Source organism: Gossypium arboreum, chromosome 8 (assembly GCF_025698485.1).
Source record: "Gossypium arboreum isolate Shixiya-1 chromosome 8, ASM2569848v2, whole genome shotgun sequence".
Lineage (NCBI taxonomy): Eukaryota > Viridiplantae > Streptophyta > Magnoliopsida > Malvales > Malvaceae > Gossypium > Gossypium arboreum.
In genome coordinates, this window is record NC_069077.1 from 90,742,916 (window position 1) to 90,751,485 (window position 8,570).

Consider the following 8,570-nt stretch of genomic DNA (forward strand, 5'->3'; position numbering starts at 1 on the left):
ATATCTCTCTCAATTACTTATTTTGTAACACCCCAAACCCGGCCCAGACGTTATGGCCGAATCTGACGTGCCACATCAGAGTTGAAAACCCACGTTCCGTTTTTAGTGTTTTAAAACCATATATTTTGTTGAGTTAACAAAGTGTATGGAAGCCGGGCACCGTAGCTATCCGAGATAGAGCGGTGAGCCATGAAGGTCGCTAAGTACCAAGCTCTTTAATTGGATCCAATCCTAGACATGCCCACAACCATAGCCACACTTTGTCATATCGAGTTTAAATTTGTTTAAGTGGACGTCTTTGATAAATCGATTAATCGTGGTGTTGAGATATTTTGAAAACAAGTATCATTTTGAAAACACGTCCTAAGTCTAGCCCATTTGAACAATTATCAACCAGGTTTGAAGTTATTAAAAATAAAATAATCCCGAGAAGAAATAAAAGAAAAGTTAAAATGGCCTTATTACAACCCAAAAATAAATAATAATTAAAGGAAATTTAATGAAAACCAACGCTTGTTTAAAAGCCAAAAGACGATCACCGTGGCTACTCTGAATCCCTTTCGGCCCAAGTCCCCACATCAAGGCTCACCTGCAAGGTTAAGGAAAGGGGGTGAGTTTGGAAACTCAGTGTGCAACAAGCCCCTTTCAGAGCCCAAAACAATAACAGCCTGTTGGGTCTAAGCCCAAATCCAATCTCAAACATGTACTGGGCCATAGCCCTTTTCATATTTCATATTTCATAACACTGGGCCAAAGCCTTTTCAAATTTCATATTACTGGGCCGAAGCCTTTACTGTAAACAGTATGGCCCATAGGCCCATTTCAATATCACATATAATGTCAATGAAAGAATGCAAACCCATCTGGGAGACTACTCAACCCACCATCCGCTACTCTCCACCGCATTCAACCAACACACCATGTGGGATTAACTCGACCCACCCCGCCATAACTCTCCACTGGCAGCTTAGCTACTTTATCATATAACTGGAGGCCTAGCCTCTTTTAATAACTGGGGCAAAAGCCCTTTTTATAACTGGGGCATAAGCCCTTTAATAATCAGGCGTAAGCCCTTTTGATAATCGGGCATAAGCCCTTTTGATAATCGGGGCATAAGCCCTTTTGATAATCAGGGCATAAGCCCTTTAATAACTGGGGCATAAGCCATTTTTCACTTCCTCCATTCATATAAAAAACCCAACCCAATGCATTTATGAACATCTCGTGTGCACATCATACATATCGTGTGCATATCATACATGTCATATGCATATCATACATATCATGTGCATATCATACATATCATGTTTATCAAAATCCCATGCATTAAGTTCATATATAAACCCTAGGGGTATAATGGTTATTTTTACCTAAGGGCAAAACGGTCATTTTCATATTATAAGGGTAATCTTGTAATTTTACCAAAAATTAGGGTTTCCATGTTCATTAACGGTTACAAACAATTCATGGGTGCAAACAAAGGATTCGGCCCATTTTAGCGAAAACGAGTTATTGGGCCAAAAACCCTAATAGGCCTACTTAGCCGATTCATCATCTAGGCCCATTTAGCCTATATTCCATAACGGTTTTAACAATCTTGTCATGCAATTTAACAGATTTCCCATTTTCTACCAAATTTACCCAAATGGGCCCGAAAGCCTATTGGGCCCTAATTCAGCCCCTCGAGGCCCAACTTACCGTGAACGCCAAAATCACGTCCTTACCGTTTCCATTGTTCCCAATCATCATCTCATCGATTCTAACTAACTAGAGAGCGTTAGCTTGCTCACACGTCCTCGAAATGCCAGAATTTCGACATTTTGGCTTTTCGGCATTTTATCGCTTTAAGCTATGAAAAGGGTTCGTTACACACCTGATTTGCGATATTCCTTGACGAGATCTCCTATGCGATTTGTCCTATAATCAACCACTTATAGATTAGACCATGTTATTATTAAACCAAATCGAAACTACCTATTATCATCACTTACACATTCGCCACCATCCACAATGGCCCTTGGGTTCATACCTTTGTCAAGTTGATGACTAGATTTAGTCACTCCGATGATCCAAGCTTTTCACACACTCTCGATCGGTAGCCTTTAATCCTCACTAGCACCAACAAACCAAATAACACCAAAACCCTTTTAGCCTTAGTCGACGAGAGGGTTTTCACTTTTCTTAAACCACAAGATACAAATGGAAAGAAGGTTCAATACTTACCAAGAGATCTACTCATTGAAGAACGCTCCAAATACCTTCCTACCCCATATCCGCTAGAATCCAACTTAAACGTATGAGAAAATAGATCTAAATATTAATTCCTAATCACTAAAATATGAAGCTTTGACTTTTCGTAAAATATTAATCTAAGCTATTTAGAGGTTAGTACACACCGTTATGGGTTGAAGTTGAAACATTTCCAAAATCAATCGCCTCGATAACCACCACCGCCACTCAAACTTAACTAATCCAATATCAATATATGTAAATCCTAAGCACATCACCATACTTAACATAAGGGCATATTCGTCATTTTACCATACAGGGTATTTTGGTAGTTTTACAAATTAAAGGTATTATGTAATTTCACAAACTAAGGGTATTTTAGTAATTTTGTAAATCGAGGTAAAACAAGAATTACAGAATCAAGGGTAAAACAAGAATTCTATAAATCGAGGGTAAAATGGTAATTACAGAATCGAGGGTAAAATTGTAATTACAGAATCGAGGGTAAAACGATAATTATGTAAATCGGGGTAAAATGGTAATTATGTAAATTAGGGTAAAACGGTAATTCTATAAATCGAGGGTAAAATAGTAATTACAGAACCGAGGGTAAAACGGTAATTTCAGAATCGAGGGTAAAACGGTAATTTTACAAATCGAGGTAAAACGGTAATTCTATAAATCGAGGGTAAAACAAGAATTACGTAAATCAAGGGTAAAACAATAATTACAGAACCGAGGGTAAAACGGTAATTCGTAATCGAGAGTAAAATAGTAATTACAGAACCGAGGGTAAAACGGTAATTCAGAATCGAGGGTAAAACGGTAATTTTACAAATTGAGGTAAAACAAGAATTCTATAAACCGAGGGTAAAACGGTAATTCAGAATCGAGAGTACTTTGGTAATTTTACAAGTCGAGGGCATTTCAAGAATTGGTAAACTAAAGTATTCTAAACATGGATAACAATACGAATGGGCCTAAAGCCTATTCTCTACCAAATGGGCCCATACGCTCGTGTGGCCCTTTTAGCCCAAACCTAGCCACGATATGCGATTCACCTAGCCTAGTCCAATATTTAGTACACAATCAAACAACTTATCCAATTGGGCTCAGAGGCCCATTGGGCCCATATGGCCCCTTTCTACCATCGCGGCCAAGTAGCCATCCAACAACAAGAGTAGTGATAAATACACACCGATAGGAGACTGGAGTTAATCCACGCTCGAGCACTCTTAGCCGACGCCCAACCCAAAGGAGCACGCCATACAAATGAAAGGGATCACCAAGAAAGGTACATTTACTCTCTTCATGGTTCCTCTATTTAAAGCCGCCTTCACAACCACTCTTATATTAGCTTCGATGTGGGATCCTCCAACATTAGAGTTTAAATTCAACACCAACTCTTGCTGCCCTCGTTAGCAAAATAAATGCTCTTTGCTTGCCATGGGATTCAACCTATGCCTCCCCTTAAATGCTCCACACGCTACTTGCCACTAAGCCACAAGGCTTTTTGTGTCATATTTTATCCCCAATTAATTATAAGGTCTAAAGGCCAAAGTCCGTGTTCCTTTAAAAAAAACAAAATAAATTGCAAGAGCCAAGGCTTGAACCCAGTTCCCATACAACCTTAATTACACCACAACCACTAGACTACAAGCTTCCTTGTGTCATTTATTTAACACAATAATTTAAAACCCTCATCCAAGCATCCGTGTTTTTTCACTTAATACCAAAATTTTGCTAAAGCCCAAGTTTGAACCCAAGATTTCTCCAACACCGCCAAAGCCATTAACCACTAATAGCAAACATTTAATTGTTTCATTTTATTGCACAATTAAATACCTATATAAAACCTCTTTACGGACCCACACTCAAGGCCCAATACTTCTAGGCCCAAATTCGGGTGTTACAATTCTACTCCCTTAAAGAAATTTCGTCCTCGAAATTTCCAACTATCAACTAACCGTATTACTCAAGTCAAACCTCTATGCTTCCGCTTCGCACTCTAATTAAAAATAATTCTTAGTACGACCTGAACATCTAATTACCAAAGTAAAGAAACATTTATCAAGCACGCATACAATTCATAACACATATTTAAATAAAATAAACTTGGCGATCCCGAGCTCGATGCTCCTTGGACCCACATCTAAGACATGCTCCTGCCTTCCTATGGCATTCACCCGGATGACGTCTGCTGCGCTCTTTGCAGATTGGATAGTTTGGTCGTGCCTTAACATGTTTCACGTAATGAGGCTTGGTTTTCTCGAGAACTAGAATCCTTCCTTTTCTTACACTCCAAGCACCCTGCTTGAAGCGTTTCCCTAATTTCCTTAATTTTGGTATCCAATACTTCCTCTACCACTTTCCTTACTAACTCGGCCAAGCCTCAAGACCAAGCTCCGAAGTTACCGCTACCAAGTTGGTAGACTTTGCTTACCCTCAGAATTCATATCAATACTCTACATTGCTAGTACACATATCAATTAACTACAATGATCTAAAAAATTTTACTATTTATTCACATGTCTTATGCAGAGATAGTATTTTAAAGTTTCTATTTTCACAGAATCATAGCCTAGCTATAGTCTTGGTATTCTAGAGTTTTTAGGGTTGCCCTAGTTATAATGTCATGATATGGTCTCGCTTCTATCTACAAGAATATCTTAATACAAAGGCAATATGAGGAATGAAATACTTACGACTTGGTGCCGGGATTCAAGACGCCACTTCTTTCTCAATCCATTTAAAACTCGAAAACCATGTTTTTGATCACCAAAAAAAACTTTGATTTGAAAACACCCTTTATTTTGAAACTCTTGATTTAAAACAGAAAAACTTGGACCATTTTAACATATATACTCATAAAACATCTTTAAAATGAACTTTTCAAAAACCATTTCCAAAAATACCCTTCTTAGGCCTAAATTTTCAAAAAAAAATTAGACCCGATCCACAATGGAGTTGTTGCAACGTGGCTCTGATACCACTAATTGTAACACCCCAAACCCGGCCCAGACGTTATGGCCGAATCTGACATGCCACATCGAGTTGAAAACCCACGCCCGCTTTTTAGTGTTTTAAAACCATATATTTTGTTGAGTTAACAAAGTGTATGGAAGCCGGGCACCGTGTAGGTATCCGAGATAGAGGAGGTGAGCCATGAAGGTCGCTTAAGTACCAAGCTCTTTAATTGGATCCAATCCTAGACATGCCCACAACCATAGCCACACTTTGTCATATCGAGTTTAAATTTGTTTAAGTGGACGTCTTTGATAAATCGATTAATCGTGGTGTTGAGATATTTTGAAAACAAGTATCATTTTGAAAACACGTCCTAAGTCTAACCCATTTGAACAATTATCAACCAGGTTTGAAGTTATTAAAAATAAAATAATCTCGAGAAGAAATAAAAGAAAAGTTAAAATGGCCTTATTACAACCCAAAAATAAATAATAATTAAAGGAAATTTAATGAAAATCAACGCTTGTTTAATGAATCCCTTTCGGCCCAAGTCCCCACATCAAGGCTCATCTGCAAGGTTAAGGAAAGGGGGTAAGTTTGGAAACTCAGTGTGCAACAAGCCCCTTTCAGAGCCCAAAACAATAACAGCCTGTTGGGTCTAAGCCCAAATCCAATCTCAAACATGTACTAGGCCATAGCCCTTTTCATATTTCATATTTCATAACACTGGGCCGAAGCCTTTTCAAATTTCATATTACTGGGCCGAAGCCTTTACGGTAAACGGTATGGCCCATAGGCCCATTTCAATATCACATATAATGTCAATGAAAGAATGCAAACCCATCTGGGGAGACTACTCAACCCGCCATCCGCTACTCTCCACCCGTACCAACCAACACACCATGTGGGGATTAACTCGACCCACCCCGCCATAACTCTCCACTGGCAGCTTAGCTGCTTTATCATATAACTGGAGGCCTAGCCTCTTTTAATAACTGGGGCAAAAGCCCTTTTTATAACTGGGGCATAAGCCCTTTAATAATCAGGCGTAAGCCCTTTTGATAACTAGGCATAAGCCCTTTTGATAATCAGGGCATAAGCCCTTTTGATAATCGGGCATAAGCCCTTTAATAATCGGGGCATAAGCCCTTTTTCACTTCCTCAATTCATATAAAAAACCAAACCCAATGCATTTATGAACATCTCGTGTGCATAGCATACATATCGTGTGCATATCATACATGTCATGTGCATATCATACATATCATGTGCATATCATACATATCATGTTTATCAAAATCCCATGCATTAAGTTCATATATAAACCCTAGGGGTATAATGGTTATTTTTACCTAAGGGCAAAACGGTCATTTTCATATTATAAGGGTAATCTTGTAATTTTACCAAAATTAGGGTTTCCATGTTCATTAACTGTTACAAACAATTCATGGGTGCAAACAAGTGATTCCGCCCATTTTAGTGAAAACGAGTTATTGGGCCAAAAACCCTAATAGGTCTCTACTTAGCCGATTCTCGTCATCTAGGCCCATTTAGCCTATATTCCATAACGGTTTTAACAGTCTTATCATGCAATTTAACAGATTTCCATTTTCTACCAATTTACCCAAATGGGCCCGAAAGCCTATTGGGCCCTAATTCACCCTCGAGGCCCAACTTACCGTGAACGCCAAAATCACGTCCTTACCGTTTCCATTGTTCCCAATCATCATCTCATCGATTCTAACTAACTAGAGAGCGTTAGCTTGCTCACACGTCCTCGAAATACCAGAATTTCGGCATTTCGGCTTTTCGGCATTTTATCGCTTTAAGCTATGAAAAGGGTTCGTTACACACCTGATTTGCGATATTCCTTGACGAGATCTCCTATGCGATTTGTCCTATAATCAACCACTTATAGATTAGACCATGTTATTATTAAACCAAATCGAAACTACCTATTATCATCACTTACACATTCGGCCACCATCCACAATGGCCCTTGGGTTCATACCTTTGCCGAAGTTGATGACTAGATTTAGTCACTCCGATGATCCAAGCTTTTCACACACTCCTCGATCGGTAGCCTTTAATCCTCACTAGCACCAACAAACCAAATAACACCAAAACCCTTTTAGCCTTAGTCGACGGAGGGTTTTCACTTTTCTTAAACCACAAGATACAAATGGAAAGAAGGTTCAATACTTACCAAGAGATCTACTCATTGAAGAACGCTCCAAATACCTTCCTACCCCATATCCGCTAGAATCCAACTTAAACGTGCGTGAAAATAGATCTAAATATTAATTCCTAATCACTAAAATATGAAGCTTTGCTTTTGGAAAATATTAATCTAAGCTATTTAGAGGGTTAGTACACACCGTTATGGGTTGAAGTTGAAACATTTCCAAAATTAATCGCCTCGATAACCACCACCGTCACTCAAACTTAACTAATCCAATATCAATATATGTAAATCCTAAGCACATCACCATACGGAACATAAGGGCATATTCGTCATTTTACCATACGAGGGTATTTTGGTAGTTTTACAAATTGAGGGTATTCTTGTAATTTCACAAACTAAGGGTATTTTAGTAATTTTGTAAATCGAGGTAAAACAAGAATTCAAAATCAAGGGTAAAACAAGAATTCTATAAATCGAGGTAAAATGGTAATTCAGAATCGAGGGTAAAACGGTAATTACAGAATCGAGGGTAAAACGATAATTATGTAAATCGGGGTAAAATGGTAATTATGTAAATTAGGGTAAAACGGTAATTCTATAAATTGAGGGTAAAATAGTAATTCAGAACCGAGGGTAAAACGGTAATTCTATAAATCGAGGGTAAAACAAGAATTTTACAAATCGAGGGTAAAACGGTAATTCTATAAATCGAGGGTAAAACAAGAATTACAGAAATCAAGGGTAAAACAATAATTACAGAACCGAGGGTAAAACGGTAATTACGTAAATCGAGGGTAAAATAGTAATTACGTAAACTAAGGGTAAAACGGTAATTACAAATCGAGGGTAAAACGGTAATTTTACAAATCGAGGGTAAAACAAGAATTCTATAAACCGAGGGTAAAACGGTAATTCAGAATCGAGTACTTTGGTAATTTTACAAGTCGAGGGCATTTCAAGAATTGGTAAACTAAAGTATTCTAAACATGGATAACAATACGAATGGGCCTAAAGCCTATTCTCTACCCAAATGGGCCCACACTCGTGTGGCCCTTTTAGCCCAAACCTAGCCACGATTTGCGATTCACCTAGCCTAGTCCAATATTTAGTACACAATCAAACAACTTATCCAATTGGGCTCAGAGGCCCATTGGGCCCACATGGCCCCTTTCTACCATCGCATCAAGTA

At 38.4% G+C, this 8,570-nt stretch overlaps 1 long non-coding RNA gene across 1 annotated transcript; it reads right to left on the reverse strand.

Moving 5' to 3' along the window:
* Positions 1-348: 348 nt before the first annotated feature.
* On the reverse strand, positions 349-7,246 carry LOC128296432 (uncharacterized). The gene is made up of 3 exons (XR_008287050.1): positions 7,208-7,246; positions 1,874-1,917; positions 349-589 (listed from the first exon to the last, which is right to left on the reverse strand). It is a non-coding gene; the product is annotated as an uncharacterized LOC128296432 (long non-coding RNA).
* Positions 7,247-8,570: the final 1,324 nt, after the last annotated feature.